At 45.2% G+C, this 19,806-nt stretch overlaps 1 protein-coding gene across 1 annotated transcript in view; it reads left to right on the forward strand.

Moving 5' to 3' along the window:
• The first annotated feature begins 207 nt into the window (after positions 1 to 207).
• The window catches only part of CASP7 (caspase 7), a 59,889-nt gene continuing 40,290 nt past the window's right edge, over positions 208 to 19,806 (forward strand). Inside the window, exon 1 of the mRNA XM_044665595.1 lies at positions 208 to 273. The gene's annotated coding sequence lies outside the window, so the exon portion shown is untranslated. The remainder of the gene's footprint in view (positions 274 to 19,806) is intronic.

Genomic DNA, 19,806 nt, shown 5'->3' on the forward strand with positions numbered 1-19,806 from the left:
CTAGCTGCGGCGCGTTTGCTCCGCCCTTCCACGCCCCGGGGCTGAGACTGCCCCCGCTGCGGCAGCCCTGGGGCCACGCACGGACGAGGCGGGGCCAGGGCTCGGGCCTTTGGGGTGCAGGATCCCAACCCCCACCCCCGCCGACTTCGGCTCCGCCCCTCTGCTTATTTTCGTTTTCGCGCCTAGGGCGCAAGCATACCCCGAGCCGGCTGGCCGTGGAGACGTGTCTGTCTGCAGGGTTTCCCTCCTCCTCCGGGATCCACGGTGGACACGGTAACCCTGGCTGCCCCTTCCCCGCCCCCCGACTTTCTCTTCTCTCTGCTGGGCCGACCTCCTTGCCCGTCGGTCCCTACATCTTCGTTGTCGTCTCCCACCCCGAACTACCCTTCTTTCGTGCCCAGCCACCCTTTCCTAAGGTGGCGACCTCTTCTCGGTCTCACTCGCGGGCCTTCATTCTCTTTTCTGAGGCAGTTTGGCTGGAGGGAGAGGAGTTAACCTGTCTGATAGAGTTAATACTTGCTGGTTGGCTTTGGAATATTCTTGGGTTGTGGAGGGTTTGGGCTGGTGTGGCTTTGATATTGAAACTTTAAACTGGAAGGGATGTTAGAGATCTCAGGAGAAAAGATTCAGAGCTGGGAAGAAACTTGCACCTTGGGAAGATCCACCTCCTTATTTCTCATAAATGAGAAAACTCAGGTAGAAAGGCACTGAATTGCCCTCTATTTTGCTGTTCGATCATTCCAGTTTTGTCTGACTCTTTGAGACCTCATTTGGGGTTTTCTTGGCAAAGACACTGGTGTGGTTTGCCATTTCCTTCTCCAACGCATTTTACAGATGAGGAAATGGAGGCAAATAGGGTTAAGTAACTTATCTAGGATCACACAACTAGTAAATTTATACAAATAATAAGAAATATAGTCCCCTTCCCACTCAGCCTTCACAAATGATTTGTCTTCACCATCTTACAGAAGAGAAAACTGACACACAACAGGCCTTAGAATTTTTAGGACTGAATTTCATAGATATGGCAAAAATATTGGATTTAGAATGAAAGGATCTGTTTGAATTCTTTTTCTTCATTCAATTTTTTAAAACTCTTATAAGTATTTGCTTTGAACTAAGCCAGGCATCAAACTATGTACTGGGGAGGGAAAGACCACTCCCCCTTTGCCCCCTACAAGAACACAGAGACTGGACAAGAAGAAGTGGGGACAGCCTGGACCTGGGATTTCATCTATCAGGGAATTCTTTTTTAAGGAAACTCTACCAATGTGGGCTGGCATGTCCCTGCAATTTATACTCTTCTTGGAGTTTTATTAGCAAAGATGTTAGAGTGGTTTACCACTTTCTCCTCCTCCTCACCTTTTATCTGAACTCTCCACTATTACTTTGGATAACTGCAGGGTATTATTCATAGTTTCATTGAGCTATGGAGGAGGCTCTTGTGCCATGCTGAGGCAGCGATTTAGGAGGGACTACATAAATACACACATATATATGGTATGGGTAGATGGGAAGATTGGGTTGGTTTCTTTTTTTGGTAATTTATTTAACCAATTACATGTAACAACAGATTTCCACACAAGTTTTCTGAAGTTAAATGTTCCAACTTGTCTTCCCTTCCTTCCCTCCTTCTGGAACTGGCAAGCAATTTGATCTGGGTCATACATGTACCATCATGCAAGGCATATTTCCATACTTTGCATTTTTATAAGTGAATAATCATATAAAACCAAAACCCCGAAACAAAAACCCAAATAGAAATGAAATTTCTTATGCTTTCATCTGCATTCCAACTCCAACAGTTCTTTCTCGGGGAATGAAGAGCATTCTTTGTTCTAAGCCCCTCAGAATGGTCTTGGATCGTTGAATTGCTGAGAGTAGCCAAGTCTTTCACAGTTGATCATGGTACAGGATTTCTGTGATGGTGTGCCATGTTCTCCTGATTCTGCTTATTTCAGTCTGCATCAGTTCATCTAAGTCCTTCCAGCTCTTGCTGATGTCATCCTGTTCATCATTTGGGAATAGCATTCCAACAACTGAGTGGAAGGATGAATTGGAGAAGGAAGGGTATGAAGCTACTGCATAGTCAGAGGTTAGCTGTGACCAGGGTCTGTGCTAGGATGATAAGGTGATTTGATGGTGAAGAAAAGGGGATAGAGGAGATGGGTTGGCACAGATATGAGATCCACCATCTTACTCTCTTGGGGTGCTGTTTGGAATTGAGGGTTGAGGAGATAGAAGGCACAAAAGAACTGGATAATGCTGTTTTGTTGAAGGAGACTAAGAAGAAATAGACAGGAGGAACACCAAGAGAGAGAGGTCAGCATTGCCATTTTACACAAGCTTAAATAATTTAGGTGGCAGATCCCATCTAGGGCTTCTGACTCCAAAGCTGGCGTTTCTTTCCCAGGAAGTTGCTTCCTTCTGGGGTAAAGTGATTTCCCAAAACTACACAGCTGTAACTCAGCCTGTAAGCCTATATGAGATTCAATATGGAAGGTTCCCACTGGCACATTTTTATGCCTCTATTCTACAGAATTCCTTTATAAAGCATTACCAACACGAACACACCCAGGTCTGCTTTAATCTTGTTGGTTTATTGGAATGGAGAATTGAAAGAACTATCGATTTTTTTTTTTTTTTTATTAAAGTCCACCCCTGCTCTTCTCCCAGAATTGCTTCTTTTCTTTCTTTTTTTTAGCTCAGGGCATTCCCTAAAAATAACCTGGTCTGCCCTCAATTTAACTAGTAAAGGAAGAAGGATTTATTGAAGAGTCGAGGAAGCCCCTAATTTGAGGGATGAAACAAAGGAAAGAGGAAATTGTTCTTGGTTTTTGTGTCTAGCTTTCTCCTCATTTAGGGTCACACACTTGATTAGGACTTGAGAGATCTACCCCTGCTGCTTCGTTTTACAGATCAATAAGCAAGATTAAACATTCTATCCAAAGTCAAATCCTGTGATTTAAAAGCCAAGTACTCGGGGGCAGCTGGGTAGCTCAGTGGAGTGAGAGTCAGGCCTAGAGACAGGAGGTCCTAGGTTCAAACCCGGCCTCAGCCACTTCCCAGCTGTGTTACCCTGGGCAAGTCACTTGACCCCCATTGCCCACCCTTACCAATCTTCCATCTATAAGACAATACACCGAAGTACAAGGGTTTAAAAAAAAAAAAAAAAAAAAACCTAAAAACTAAAAGCCAAGTACTCTTAGCACATTGTACCATAGTGCCTCCTAGTGGTATGGAACTTAGTCTGGATTCCCAAAGACCAGGACAAGTCACGACAAGTTATGGTAGGATTCTTTCAGACTTTGAGCAGAAGACCTGTGTGTCTGCTTCTAGGTGCCACAGTTCAAGATGGTTTATCAGTAGATAAATTTTTTTTAAACCCTTAACTTCTGAGTATTGGCTCCTAGGTAGAAGAGTGGTAAGGGTGGGCAATGGGGGTCAAGTGACTTGCCCAGGGTCACACAGCTGGGAAGTGTCTGAGGCCAGGTTTGAACCTAGGACCTCCCGTCTCTAGGCCTGACTCTCAATCCACTGAGCTACCCAGCTACCTCCATCAGTAGATAGATATTTGACCGTAGTTATCAAACAAGGTAGAATTTGGAATAAGATAGGACTAAAATCTGTAGAGGTGGAATATCTGAAATAAAATCATAAAACCTTCAAGTGTTGAAGCATATCTAATCCAAAAAACAATAATAAATTACTTTTAGGTAGTAGATCATCATTATGTATGATATTTACATAGTGCTTCTATCATGACAGCCCTATAAAATAATTAGGACATGCATCTTTATTTTATAGAGGGGAAAACTGAGGCTTGGAGGCAGAGGCAAACACCCAGTCACTCAACTAGTAATTTACAGAGCCTAGACTTAAATCTTATTCATGAGCAACTCCCCAGGAAGCCAAGCTGGCTGGTCTTTTAATTGAGTTAGGAGAAAAAGTCAACTTCATCTTTTCTAGGTAGAAACAATTTATAGTGGAGAGAATTAGATCATTTGTTCTGGGGAAGGAGCCTTACCCAACTGGGACTTCCTTTTCCTTCTTGGGGCAAACCCCAATGTTTTATTCTGTTTATTTTCCCAGAAGTTTATTCTTTAAAGCCACTGGACTTCTTGGGCATGGCATCTGTTCATAAATTTTCTTTCCCTCATGAAAGATAGGAAAATTGATTTTATCCCCATGTGCCTAAGCAATAATCAAATAGTGGTTTTCTAGATAATTATGAGTCCAATTTAGCAAACATTTATTAAATACAAAACAGACAGAGCGCTGTAGAGGAGGTGGCATACCTTGTCTATAGTGCTCTCTCTGGGCAAATTAATTCAGTAAGGGAGGGGTGAACCTGAAGGTCCATTGTAGCCCTGGAGCTTCATAATAGCTCAGAACCAAGTGCTCATGAGGCTAGGGAATGGGGTAACTAGACACACACAAAAAATGGCAAATGACTTCTTAGGAGCAAGGTTCATTCGTTTCAGAGGATCTTGTAAGCGTGCCAAAATTATTTCCTCCCTATAGGTCCTGAGCTAGGAATAGGTAAGATAAGCAGCTGCCTGGGAAAGGCATTGTTTCTGAGGGACACTTTGTAATATTTGATAAACACATTTTAACACAGCAGGAATACGCTGCTGCCCGTGGTATGTGCATGTTTATGGTGATAAAAGCTATGTTACAGTTTATTTTTTAAATCTGACCTGAAATACCTTGGTTCTGGCTCCACCTGGGTAGGGTGAAATTCCTTATAATGCTGGGATCATGTTTATAAATTCTGTATTGTGGCAAGTTGGGTACTAAAGGATTTAGGATTAGTATTTTTCCTGAGGTTAGTAGTTCCTTAAAGATGACTTGTGAGAATACTGTAATTGCTCATTCCTTCCTAGAGAGGCAGTTTGGAGTAGTGACATGTTTTAAATGTGCAAACCAATGGCAAATAACTTAAATTCTCAATGCTTCAACCAACATTCTCCAAGTATGGTTTGCAAACCCTTTCAGGGTGTCCGTGAAGTCAAAAGCTATTTTCATAATAATACTAAAACATTTATTCATCTTTTTTTTACCTTCATTCTCTCATGATTGTACAGTAGAATTTTCCTGAGGCTACATGACCTTAAAATTTAAAGATTTGGCTATAAACATAAAAAATGATTTAATATCTCATCTGGAGAATTTCACGTTTGCCTTACAAATAGACAAATCTGCAGACATGGCTGGACTTTCAATTTTGTCTAGATGTGTCTGAAGTTAGCATCAGCTTATCATCAAAGATCTTTTCTCTTAGGAGAATATGTGACCACAAACATAAGTGTTGCTAAAGTATTCAAAGTGCTAAATAACTTTTCTGAATCTCATGGTTTATCCTGGAACAATTGTGTTGATAATTTGCATTCATGGTGCAGAAACAATTGATTCCTTAGCACAGATCATGACTAGACTAGATGAGTCATTATTGTGGTCCTCACAGGCAGTTTAAAAACCAAACAATTCCACTTAAAGAGTATTTCTGATGAAGCAGTAAAAGTGATTGGTTTTAGAAAATTTTTTTTTTTAATTTTAATAGAATTTATTGCCAAGTATCTCAACCCTTCTCTCCCTTCACATTACAGAAGGCATCATCCCACAAAAAGATGTGTGTATGTGTATGTGTGTGTGTGTGTATATATATATATATATATAAATTGTGTCTTTCATGTTTCTGCTTATCAGTTCTTTTTCTGTAGGCAGATATTCACAAATCATTCTTCAAATATTAATTCTGTAGCGGTGTATAAAGTTCTCTTGGTTCTACTTGTTTTACTTATTATTTCATATAGTTCTTTCCTAGTTTTTTAAAAAATTAATCTACTTTTCATTTCTTATGGTGCAGTAGAATTCCATCACAATCATATACCACAATTTGTTCATCCATTTCCCAATTGATAGATATCTCCTGAATTTCCAGTTCTTTGCTGCCACAAAGAAAGCCGCTATCAAAAAAACAAAACAAAACATGATTTATCACTTGTTTATTTGGGTGTATGATTTGGGGTTTTAGTTTTAAAATATTTCTCTATTACAAAAATGAATAATATGGAGATAGGTTTTGAGTGATAAGACTTGTATAACCCAATGTAATTGCTTATCAACTCTGGGAAAGGCTGGGAGACAACATGAATCATGAAACCATGAAAAACTTATGTGTAAATTTATTATTGGAATGAAATAAAGAACATTTAAAAGAAAGAAAGCTGCTATAAGTATTTTGGGACATAAAAGTTCTAATTTTATTAAATATTGACTCTCAAATACATATATTTTTAAATATTCTATGTTGAAATAGGAAGGACTTATAAAGTACTACCATTATATTCTGGGATATCATGGTTGTTGGAAGGAAATAGATTTGCTTAACTTCTGGCTCCCTGACCACAATGAGCTGATGTTTTTTTTTTTTTCATGGATAGTCCTTTAGATTGTAATCTTCTTGAGGGAAGGGACTATCATATTCCTGTTTTTGTAATATTTAGTACAGAACTTGACATATAGAAGGCACTTAATAAATGTTTATTGATTGGGGGCAGTTAATGGCTCAGTGGATTAAGAGCCAGGCCCAGACATAGAAAGTCCTGGGTTCAAATGTGGCATCAGACACTTCCCAGCTGTGTGACCCCGGACAATTCTCTTAATCCCCATTGCCTACCCCTTACTGCTCTTCTTACTGCTCTTCTGCCTTGGAACCAAAATACAGTATTGATTCTAAGATGAAAGGTAAGGGCTTCCCTCCCCCCCCAAAAAAAAAACAACCAAAAAACGTTTATTGATTTCTTTGATTATTGTATTTAAATGATAAAAATTTTATAGTTACATTCAAAACTACATAATCAGAAAAGACCTTGCAGTGGGTAAAAAGCAAAAACAAAACAGCAACTGAACCCCCCCCTCGCCCCAAACCCTTCAAATTCCAAGGAGAAATCATTGAAAGATCACATGATTATTCATTGTATAAAATAAATAAAAGGAAAAACTGAAATATCATATTGGAATAAAAAGAATATTCACTGGGAGCCCACGCAGTACACACACACACACACACACACACACACACACCCCTTGGTCAGTCAATAAAAGGGAAGACTTTGAATCATTCTTTCAAAAGGACCAACAATGTGGAAGAAAGAACTCTGGATTCTAGAGCTATACTAACGAATGCAGACTTGGATCTAGTTAGAATCTAGAGGGCTGTATACTATATAAACTGCACCAGAAACTAGCTGTTCCATTAATGTTGCTTCAGTGAAGAGCACATCAGTAGCCCCCTCTTAACTAAGCAGTTTCTCTTCTCTCTTGGAAAATCTCCCCATTTGTGTGTCATTTCTGCTCATCTGTATAGTCCATTCTAATAGTGGAATCTTCTGCAGATCCTACCTTGGTTCAAGAAGTCTCATATGGTGGCCCAACCACCAATATTGACCCTGTTCCTGTCAATCACCTCCATTTCACTGCATCCCTGGATGCGACTCCCATCACCTTGCACAGATGACTTTCTTCTTCCCTCTTCTAAAATGCCTCCCTTTTTTTCTCCCTCTCTCTGACCTTCCCCTCCATCTTTCTCTCAAAAAGTTACTGCGTGATGCCTTTCTCACCTGCCCCCTTTGATTCCTCAGCATTTTGGAGACACATTATTTCCCCATTGTTACCGTGTCTACTTGTGGTACTTGGATGCATGGACTTTTTTCTTATCAGAACTAAATAGATTTGTTTTGCATGAATCTGGAGCTGAGTCAACTTCTGGGGTGCATAGACATTGTTACTACCTGTTACCTCGTTGTATTTCCTATGTGCATTTTTATATCCATGATTAGATTTAATGTTCCACAGATACCTGGACCTTACTATTTTTCCTTGACATCCTTGTCTCCTTCTATATTATTTGTTTCAGGGAACACCATGAGAGGTTAATATGTGCTTGTAGAAAATTAGAAAGGAAAAAAAAGAGATTTATAGATGAGTTGTCCAGCAGCAGCAGTGAATTTCTATCCCAGCAGTTCTGCACATGGTAGAAATAAGAGATAGAGGCAAATAATAGTAATATTAATAATTCTGTAACATGTTTCCCAAATTCCTACCACTGTGACTCTGAAGACTGGATAGAATGTCTAAGTATAGGACATTAATAAGCTTTAGCCCAAGTTGTGAGTTATCTCTTCTCCCTCCCTGTTTAAATTAGCTACCAAAAAAATTAACATATTTAATAGTGGTTTTTAGTGCAACTTAATCACTTTGGATGTTAATTAGCTTTGAGCCCCCAAAGAGCTTTAAAACAATCAGCATGTAATTAGTCTGTTATTCAAAATGCAAAATAAGCAGGTAAAGTGAATATAATACTGGGGTTGACATCAAGAAAGCTACTTCTGACATATACCTCTAGTCTGTGTGACCTTGGACTTATTTTCCATGTGCCTTAAGTAATTCCCTAAAATTTGCCAGCCGAATTATAGACAGGTTGGGATCTCTTGGTGAAGAGAGTTCCCATTTGGAGAGTTCCCTTCTATGACAGAATCCCAGATCCTTTGTGTATTTCCAGTATAGAAAGTGACTTTATAGCAGGAGTGCCTAAAAGAGTCAGTCCATTGTTCAATTTTCAGTGTTATCATTTACACTTCAGAAATCCACAAAGACTATCAATTGGGCTTGATTTATTGTTTCATTGTTTATGGAGACTTTAAAAAGTGATAGAGAAAATATTAATCATGTAGAGCCCCATGTTAAACATTTAGCAGCAGCACCCATAAGACATACTCTAAGCTGCTCTCATTCCTGAAACAGTGTCTAAAAACAGTGTTGGAAGGTCACTTCTGAACTTGCCTTTGCCTTCATGGGATGCTCAAAGTTAAAACATTTACTGACTTCCAGGCTGTAACAAAGCAGTCCACTGTATTCATTCTGGAAGAAATCTTTGAGGTTCTCTCGTTCAGCCCCATTATTTTATAGATGAAATCAATCAGCAAACATTTATTAAATGGCTACATTGTGCCAGGTGCAGTCCTAAGCAGTGGCAATACAGAAGTTTACATTTAATGGTCAGGAGATGCCACATGTACAATCATGTAGAATACAAACAAGGTAGTGACTAGTCAAGAAAAGTTTTAATTTTTATGAGCTGAGTCTTGGAAAGTGTAAGGGATTCTGAGGGGTTTTGGTGAGAAGGGAGTTTATTCCAGGCATGGGAAATTGCTAGTGCAAAGGCAAGATGATTAGAGATGCAGGTTTTTCCCCACAAATATGAGAATTAAACCTGTAGGGACTGAGGAGGTTACTGAGAGAAGAGAGAGAGAAAGAAGGAAGGAACAGGAGTTTATTAGTGAGTTCTATAGAAATGCATATCCTATTAAGCCTACTATGTGCCAGGCATTCAGGCACTCTGCTAAATGCTTAACCCTGAGAAGTAGGTGTTCTAATTACCCACATCTTACAGTTGAGGAAAGTGAGACTGGCAGATTAAGTAAGTGATTTGCCCAGGGGCAAACAGGTAGTGTCTGAGATCAGATCCTCCTGATTCTAGGCTTGGTGCTTATCTGCTGCACCATCTCGTTGCCCCTACCCAGCATCTTTGAGGTGTACCCGTCATGGATGGTTTTCTGTGACTGAGGACCATCTAGACAGTAGAAAGAAAACTGGGAAGAAGAGAGGTGGTCAAATTCAACAGCAGGATCCAGAAAGAAGGGGCTGGAGAAAAAACTATCAGATTTGGCAATTGAGAGATTATTGATAAGTTTGGAGAGAACTGTTGCCTTTGAGTGCCAGATGGCAAAGGATTGAGAAGGGGATAGAAGGTGAGGAAGCTGAGCTAAGAAGCATTGGTAGCTTTTTTCCAAGAGTTTGGATGAGATAGATTGAATAGATAATGGGGTCTACCGAAAGATTTTTTAAGATGGGGGAAATTGAAGACAACAGGGAAAGAACCAGTGGATAGTAGAGATTAAAAATTGGAGAGAGAAGGGGGGCAGCTAGGTAGCACAGTGGATAGAGAGCCAGGCTTGGAGTTGGGAGGACCTGGGTTCAAATCTAGCCTCAGACAGCTTGTATGACACTGGATAAGTGCCCTTCTGTCTTGGAATTGTTACCAAAGTATAAGAATAATATAATCTAGGTCCATGAACACCAGCCCCTGGGCCCCATCTATGGGTCACAAGCATTACCCAAACCACAAACTGCAAACAACTGAAATGTTCCAGGAATTGAACAATGCCTGGTTCCCCTATGTGTCAACCCAGAATATGGAGCATATATAAACTCCACCCCAACTGTGTTAATACGGAACTCCTTTGCTGAGCTCCCCTAGTGTGCACTAGAAATAAAGGCTTCCCTCTGCTTACATTGCATTGTTTCTGTGTGCTCCTTGGGCAGCAATCCATTCGGACCCTAACATTTGGGGGCTCGTCCGGGATGGATCTGACCCCCTAAGGACCACTGAGACAGGGGAAGCCCTCTCCGAGGTTTCGTGGCGACTTCCAGAGGTGAGCAGTGCATGGGTGTGTGAATGAGTTGTGCCGTATATTTGATGGGGAAACTGAGGTCTCTCGCTGGGCATATGGCTGAGTGGACTGCAGATTCTGTGCTCTGCGGGTCATACAGAGACGTCCTATGCTAAGCTCCGAGGCCCATCCTGTTTTGGGATGAGGGACCATGTCCCATGGCTTTGTGTCCGAATTTCCACCTGTTTCTGAGAGGGACCGGTTTATGCTTGCATTTCCTGTTCTCTGAGAGGAGCCAGGTCGGGAAAACTGGGAAGCGAATTGGGCTTAAGGGAGGGACGGAGGTCATTGGAAACCTTGGAGACAGGGACACGGGGAACGGAACTTCAGGGAGTTGGAGGTCCCCTGTCCCCTGGGAAATAATTGGGGGAGTCCAGAGCTTGAGTCTCTGGTGGACTTAGATCCCATAAAGTCCAGGGTTTGAGTCCCTGGCAGGGTTAGGCCCCGAAACTGAAACCCAGGGTGGATGTGCTACAGGCACGGGGGAAGCTAAGACACTGGGTCTTTTTAGAAGGATACCAGGAAAAGTGGGGTAGAACTTGTACGACCAGGCTGGGATTTTGCCACCGAGGAAGGTAGGGAGCGTCTTCAAACCTACCGCCAGACTCTCTTGGCCGGGCTTCGAGCTGTGGCTCGGAAACCCACTAATTTGGCTAAAATTGAGTCCATATGTCAGGGGCCTGAGGAAACTCCCGACGGCGTTTTTAGAGCACCTGCAGGAGGCCTTTCGAATTTATTCCCCTCTGGACCCCATAGCCCCCGCTAGTCATACCGCTGTCCTCTTAGCCTTTGTCAATCAGGCAGCCCCAGACATCCGGAAGAAACTCTAGAAATTGGAGGACTTTGTCAATCAGCCCCTCTCAGACCTCCTTAAAGCAGCCAAGAAAGTTTATAACTTTTGGGAGACCCCAGAAGAAAAAGTGGAGAGATTTAGACAGGAGGATCTTGAGCTCCAAGCACAACTGAAAAGGGAGGAGGAGGAAAAGGAAAGGAGGAGGCAGGAGGAACTCCAAACGAGGGAGGAGAAGTCTAGGAAACAGTTTTTGAAGTGCCAACAGCAGACCACTCGCATCCTGGCAGCTGCTATCGCCCAACCAAAAGATCCTTTCGGCCCAGCACCCACCCCCTGACGACCCTGGGGCAGGGAGGTTGTTTTCACTGTGGCGACCCCAACCAGTGGAAGCGGCAATGCCCCCAACTGCAGCGAGAGGGAGGGCCCCGTGGAAACCCATGGAGCAGAGGCCCCTCACCAGCCTTTGTCCTAGACGGGGAGGATTAAAGGGAATGGGGCTCGGGCCCCTCCCTGAGTCCTGGATAACTGCGAACATTGAGGGGAAGCCACTCCCTATGTTAGGGGACATGAGGGCGGAACATTCTGCCTTGACCGCCTCCCTGGGAAAAATGTCTTCCAAGACCTCCTGGGTACAAGGGGTGGCTGGAGTTAACCGATACCCATGGACCAGCGCCCGAACTGTCAACTTGGGGACTTGGTGAGTCACCCATTCTTTCCTGGTCATTCTGGACAGTCCCGCACCCCTCCTTGGGAAAGACTTATTACATAAAATTGGAGCCCATATCCAGTTCTCGGCAGGGAAAGTGACGATCACCAAGGACTCAGGAACCCTCCTAGGTACCCTGACTCTCTCCTTGCAAAATGAACATAGACTCTTTTCTGATCCAGTGTCTAAAGGCATCCCCGACACACACACATCCTCCCCTGGGTGGAAAAATTCCCCACCGCATGGGTGGAACGGTCAGGAGTGGGCCTCGCTGTCAATCAAGCCCCTATTGTGATTGCTCTTAAAAGTGGGGCTATGCCAGTACAGGTCAAGCAATATCCTATGTCTTTGGAGGCACGTAAAGGCATCCAACTTCACATCACTCACCTCTTAGCAGCCGGGATTCTGACAGCTTGTCAATCTCCCTGGAATACCCCCTTGCTGCCTGTTAAGAAACCAGGAGGGACGGACTATCGCCCAGTCCAAGACCTAAGGGAAGTCAATAAGCGCATTGAGGACATCTACCCCACTCTCCCCAACCCTTACATGCTTCTGAGCAATGTCCACCCCTCCGTAATTTGGTACACCACTCTGGATCTTAAAGATGCCTTTTTCACCCTGCCCCTTGCACCCATCAGCCTGCCAATCTTTGCCTTTGAATGGTTTTCTCTAGATGTCCAGTCTACTGTCCAGATCACCTGGACCTGCCTATCACAGGGCCTCAAGCTCAGCCCCTCCCTTTTTAGTGTTATTTTTAAAAATGATGAAGGCTGATATTATGAGGGAAATATATATTTTAATTAAAGCCATGCTGATAGAAATAAATCGACCACGCGCCTGTAAAAAATCTTTTCATAATACCCGCCAGTACCTATCTTCTTCCATCTTGTCTGTCTCGTACGCCAGCGAGCCTGCTCAGGTAGCAAAGAGAGGAAGTTCCAAGCCACTTCCCAAATATTTAAAAATGTCCCTCACTTTGAAGACGTCATCCAAAATAGGAAACCCGTTGGACTACGGGAAATGTAGTTCTAAGGTCCCCCACATGTCCACAGGAAGTTTGTCAAACACTACATATCTTGAGGCTCAATACTTCCAAATAGAACCCCAGTAATTTTAAATAACACATTAGTGAAGCTCTAGCCGGCGACCTGCGACCATTCCAGGAGCAGAACTCCAAGGTCACACTCCTGCAATATGTAGATGACCTCCTGATAGCCACCTCGACTGAAGAATCTTGCAAGGAAGCAACGGGGAACTTACTCCGCTGCCTGGAGTCAGCTGGCTACAAGGTCAGTGCCAAGAAAGCCCACATTTCTCGCACGGAGGTTTCCTTCTTGGGATACCAACTGCGGGACGGACAACGATGGCTCACCCCAGAAATGACCCAGACCATTCTCTCCATCCCTGTCCCGTCGACCCCCCGACAAGTCCGGGAGTTCCTGGGATTGGTGGGATGCTGCCGACTGTGGATACCCGGGTTTGCTTCCATAGCTAAACCTCTATATGACGCCACCCGAGAATCCTCTTCTTGGTCGTGGACCCCCGACATGGATGATGCTTTTCAGCGCCTCTGCACTGCTATGCTTAAAGCCCCCACCTTAGCCCTCCCCAACCCAGAGAAGCCTTTTCAACTCTTTGTGGCAGAGGCCGGTGGGATTGCCAAGGGGGTCCTGACCCAGAGGCTGGGACCCTGGGATCGACCGGTGGCATACTTGTCCAAACGCCTCGACCCAGTGGCTGCTGGGTGGCCAGTCTGCCTCCTCATCATAGCAGGGATAGCCCTCTTGGTCAAAGACGCCGACGAGCTCACCCATGGTCAAGCACTGGTCATCACCACCTCACATTCGGTGAAAAGCGAAGGAGGGACGAAAGTCGCCTCTCCTTCCAGACAGTAGAGACACTTAACCCCGCTCCCCTCCTGCCCACTGACTCAGAAACAGGCCTAGTACACTCCTGCCAAGAGGTGCTTGTAGAATCCATCTCTGCCCGGCCTGACCTGACAGACACGCCCCTGCCGAGTTCAGACTTCATTTTCTTTACTGATGGCAGCAGCTTCATTACTCCGTCTGGGCGGTGGGCCGGTGCGGCAGTTGTAAGTGACACTGGCAAGGTCTTGTGGTGTGCCTCCCTGCCCACCGGGACCTCTGCTCAACATGCCGAGCTGGTCGCCCTGACTGTGGCCCTCCGCTTGGCTAAGAGAAAGCGACTGACGGTTTACACCGACAGCTGATATGCCTTTGCCACCCTGCATGTCCACGCCCCAATTTACTGGGAGCAGGGATACGCCACTTCAGCGGGCAAGCCGGTATCTCAGCTCCGGGATATCCAGGAGCTCCTGGCAGCGGTCTGGGAACCCAGGGTGGTCACTGTGGTGCACATCCTGGGACATCAATCAGGTACATCCCTAGAGGCACTGGAAAACCGACAGGCCGATGCGTCCGCTAGGGAGGCGGCATTGCGAGGCCCATTATACGAACTTGCGCTCACCACGATTCCAGCACAACCAGTTACTGGAACTCCAGCAGAACCTGCCGATCCTGACATCATCCCCGATCCCCCGACGGATCCCCCTCAGTATTTCCCCGCCGACCTGGAATGGGTCCAAGCCAAGTCAGGTCACTGATCTGGCGCCCTGCCCTGTTCCAGGACCAGGATGGCAATCTTCTCCTCCCGCAGGCTATGGGCCAACTTCTCTCCATTCACCTGCATCACCTCACTCACATGGGGGCCACCAAGCTACAGGCACTACTCCAGAAGGGGCGGGTTCGATTCCGAGGCTCTAGCAGCTTCCTGGACGACTTGTCTCAGAAGTGCAGGCCCTGCCAATTGACTCAGGCCGCAAGCAAGGACACCCATCTGGGAACCAGGCTTCAAGGCACCCGCCCCTGTGAACATTTGGAAGTCGATTTCACAGAAGTTAAAACAGGAAAGTATGGTTGTCGGTACCTGCTGGTTTTTGTCGACACCTTCTTGGGCTGGCCAGAAGCCTTCCAGACCAAGACCGAGACTTCTCAGGTGGTTGCCAAAAAGTTTCTAGAGGAAATTATCCTGAGGTTCGGGGTGCCGGTTTCCTTGGGGTTGGACAACGGGCCTGCTTTTGTGTCCATGGTCATTCAACACCTTACCGAATCCCTAGGGGTCAAGTGGAAATTCCATCGCGAGTATAACCCCCAGAGCTCAGGGCAAGTAGAACGTATGAATTGGACCCTAAAAGAAACCTTGACTAAAATGGCCCTTGAGTCTGGTGGGGATTGGGTAACGCTCCTACCTCTGGCTTTGTTCAAGGCCCAAAATATTCCGGGACCTCTTTCTTTATCACCGTATGAAATACTTTATGGCTCCATATCTCCCATCCTGGCTTCCCTTCCATCGGGGGAGGGGCGGGAGAACCTTGTCCCACGCTTACAAGATTTTGTTCTTGCTTTCTTCCAACTGCAGCAGGATCTTTGGCCTCACCTACAGGCACGGTTCCAACCTCCCCCGCAGGACCCCCATCCCTTTCAACCAGGCGATTGGGTCTGGGTCAGAAGGCATCGGAAGGACGCCCTGCAAGCTCGGTGGAAAGGGCCATTCATTGTCCTCTTCGTTACGCCCTTTGCCTTGAAAGTTGATGGTGTTGGGCCCTGGGACCACCATTCACATGTCCGCCTAGTCCAGCCACCCTCACCTGCCACCTGGCACCCCAGTCGCCATCCCACCAACCCCTTGAAGCTCTGCCTGACAAAAGCTCCGCCATGTTCTGGGTGATCCTTCTTTTGGTTGCAGTCGCCTATCGGGCCCACGGCACCTCCTTTAGCCACCATCAACCATGGAAGTGGACATTATATAACCAGGCCTGGACAGCACCTCTTGCTGTAAATACCACGCCTGGAAGAGTCGAGCTTACTGCTACACCCTGTGACTTAGTTTGGGGCCCTCAGGGGCTCCGAGCCCCTTCCACCCCATGCCGAAATGAGGGAATCTTTTACTTGTGCCCTGCCACCAATCCTGGGAAATCCTATTGCAACGCCCCGAACCAATACTATTGTAACTACTGGGGGTGTGAAACCATTGTCACAGGGGGCAGTATGATTGAAGGCTGCGGTCGGTGGGTTCCACCGACCCCAGATCCTTGGCTGACTGCTGAGTGGGGCCCCCCAGGATGCAATCACCGGTGTTATGTTGGGGCCTCAGGGACTCCCTGTGACAGGCTGATCTTTAAACCTCTCCAGCCAGAGCATGACTCTTGGCTGCAAGGGCAGACGTGGGGAATTAGACTATACCGGGAAGGGACGGACCCGGGGGGACTGTTTGTCATAAAAAAGGAACCAGTCCCAGAACCGCCCACTGCAGTGATCTGACCCAACCCCGTTCTGTTGCCCCTGCCCTCTATTTAGCCTATTCTGACCCCCACCAACCCTACCACTACCCATGAGGCTTATGCGACCCAGACCCCTGCCACGCCCCTGCCACAGCTTCTGGAGGCCTGTTATGAAGCCTTGAATCAAACCTCACCCAACCTCACTACCAGTTGCTGGCTATGCCTCGACTCTAAACCACCCTATTACGAGGCCTTCTACGTGAATGCTTCATTCAGCATCTCCCACGAGGAGAGCCCCCCCCCCCCAACTGCACATGGGGCGATCGCAAGGTTGGTCTGACCATGCCCGTCTCTGGTCAAGGATCCTCACATAAAGGCAGCCGGTGCCTTGCACACACCGCTCCATCTGGGAAGTGGTACATCCCTCCACTGGGAGCATATTGGGCCTGTATGTCCTCTGGACTCACCCCTTGCGTTTCCTTCACATCCTTGTCCCAAAGCCCTGAACTATGTGTGTTGGTCACTGTCGTCCCGAGAGTCCTTTTCCATGGTGGCCCTGAGCTACTGCAGTTTTGGGATTCCCGTCCCCCAGCCCGGTTCAGAAGAGAGCCAGTTACCACTATCACCTTGGCTACTCTTTTTGGCCTGGCAGGAATTGGTACCGAGTGGCATCCTGGTTCACCCAGTCTCGGGGGCTACTGGTAGCGATAGACGAGGACTTAGCTAGGATTGAAGCCTCCATCACCCACCTGGAGAGATCCCTGACCTCGCTCTCAGAAGTGGTACTCAAAACAGGCGAGGCCTTGACCTCCTTTTTCTCTGAACTGCCCTTAAGGAGGAATGTTGCTTCTATGCTGACCACTCAGGCCTGGTTAAAGACTATGGCCAAACTGCGTGAAAGGCTGGCAGCCAGGAAGAAGGAGCAAGAAAGTCACAAGTCTTGGTATGGGCAGTGGATCCGAACCTCCCCCTGGCTTACCACCCTTATCTCGACCATCCTGGGCCCCATTATCATTCTTCTTTTACTTTTAACCTTTGGTCCCTGTATTATCAATTGCCTGGTTTCATTTGTGAAGGACAGTGTTAACACAGTGCAGCTGCTAGTATTGGAACAACAGTATCGGCCCCTTGCTTGTCCATGATCCCCTGCCCATGAGAACGATTCCTCATGAAGTCTCATGAGAAGGAGTAGGGAATGAAGTATAAGAAACACAATCTAGGTCCATGAACACCAGCCCCTGGGCCCCATCTGTGGGCCATAAGCATTACCAAAAACACAAACTGCAAATGACTGAAATGTTCCAGGAATTGAGCAATGCCTGGTTCCCCTATGTGTCAGCCCGGAACATGGAGCATATATAAACTCCACCCCAACTGTGTTAATACAGAACTCCTTTGCTGAGCTCCCCTAGCGTGCTCTAGAAATAAAGGCTTCCCTCTGCTTACATTGCATTGTTTCTGTGTGCTCCTTGGGTGGCAATCCATTCGGACCCTAACATTACAAAGACAGAAAGTAAGGGTTTTAGGGGAAAAAAATTGGAGAGAAAGAAGAGAGGGGCATTCTGCCAAAGAAGAAAGGAGAAAATGGTATTATTGGGATGTGTAGAAGGACATTCCATGGTAACATATGCCTCCTTACCAGAGCTGAAGGAGAAGAGAAAGTAGAAGGAGATGGCAACTTATACCAAATGGTTTCAGTTTTCTTCATAAAGTAAGAGAGAAAGTCCTTAGAGAGTGTGTGGGGAAGTGGGTGAGGAAGCCTTAAGGAATTGGGCAATGGGATAGAGAATCATTTAAGAAGAAATAAAGGTATTTCCTTGCTGTAGTTGGGAGCCCACTGAGTGAGAGAGATAAAATGAGAGAAATCCCCAGGGTAAAGGTTTGGCAGGAACAAAAGGCAAGTGACTCAACAATTTGTAGGCGAACTTGTTAACCCTGAGAAGGGAGGTCCTGTAAAGCTAAAGAAAGGGTAATAATAACCTGAGAAAGTACTGAAGGGTTAGAGGGATTGGAGGAATTGTGCCAGTAAAGAATACATTTAGGAGGAAAGAGAAATAGGGAGAGAAAACAGGTGTCTAAGGTAAAAGAGGTAAATGTTAGTGGGTTTGAATTGTGACAATAAATACTTGTTCATTGATTCATCAGTAGGCATGACCCATTAATTAGGTCCAGATTTCAGTCCACATCCACTGACTGCATTGTTCCTGGATGCTTTCTTCCTCCCTGCTCTGAAGCCTTTGACCCACTCATCCATCTCTTATTTAACAAGACCAGTCATTCTCTCCTGGCAAATCATTTAACCATTGAAAAGTTTCCTGTATAAACAATCTTTTGCAAAGTCTCCTATTAGCAGAGGTATTCTTAAAAATACGTTTTCAAAAGAGAGGGGGGATTTTTCTGACAAGTGCCAGATGTGGACCTCTGTCCAAAGGGGGATCCCCAAAGTTCCTGTCCTCAGAGTTGTCCTTGAAATTGCAGAGAGAGAATGGTAGGACCAGGATGTATTCCTTATTGCTTCTGTCAGAGTTTGCATTGTTGGGTTGCTTCAAGAGTGTGGAGGGATTTGGGTACAAGGTGGAAAAGGGAACATGATTTTGTCTTGGATAAAATCTCTTTTATTATTCAAAAATTGTCTTAGAATTATAGAATCTTGGCATAAGAAGGGACCCACTTGACCTTGCCATGCAAGCATGTTCTCTCATATACCCCACAGATGGCCCATTCAGTCTCCACTTAAACCCTTCCGGTCACAGGAAACTTATTACCTCATGAAACAGCCATTGTTAAATATCTTTAACGATTAGAAAGGGTTTTTTTTTTTTTTTTTTGCATTTAGCTAAATTCTGAATCTCTTAATTTTTAAATGTTGGACTCCAAAATTCCTTTACTAATTGGGATATGTAGAAGGACCTTCCACGGTAAGACATGCCTCCTCACCAGAGCTGAAGGAGAAGAGAGAGTGAAAGAGAGAAGAGAAGAGAGAAAGCATCTATATAATGCTTTAAAGCTGGCAGAGTACTTTACAAATATTTTATTTTACCTTGACAACAACCCTTATTGTAAGTAGGTGCTATTATCATTCCCCTTTTACAGATGAAGAAACTGAGGCAGAGGGGGGTTAAGTGACTTGCTCAAGGTCACACAGTTTATTAGTGTCTGAAGCTGGATTTTAACTCAGATCTTCCTGATTTCAGGTCCATTGTTCTTTCTATACACCGTGCTACTTTAGCTGCTTGTATCTGATCATTGTCTTTTATCATTACATCTTTACCAATGCCTTACAACCCCAACTCTGTCTTTTGTCCTCATCTTGACTTCTATTCCTTCCATCCTATAGTTTTCCCCAGACACATGTTCCAGCTACTCTCTTCCCTTCCCTATCTTACTCCTTAATGAATCAATTTGATTCTACACTATCTTCCACCCTTGATTCCCTCCCCTGCCCATACCCTTAGCTTCGTACTTCACCCCTCCAAAAAAAATACAGCCA

Source organism: Gracilinanus agilis, chromosome 2, assembly GCF_016433145.1.
Source record: "Gracilinanus agilis isolate LMUSP501 chromosome 2, AgileGrace, whole genome shotgun sequence".
NCBI classification, from domain to species: Eukaryota; Metazoa; Chordata; class Mammalia; order Didelphimorphia; family Didelphidae; genus Gracilinanus; species Gracilinanus agilis.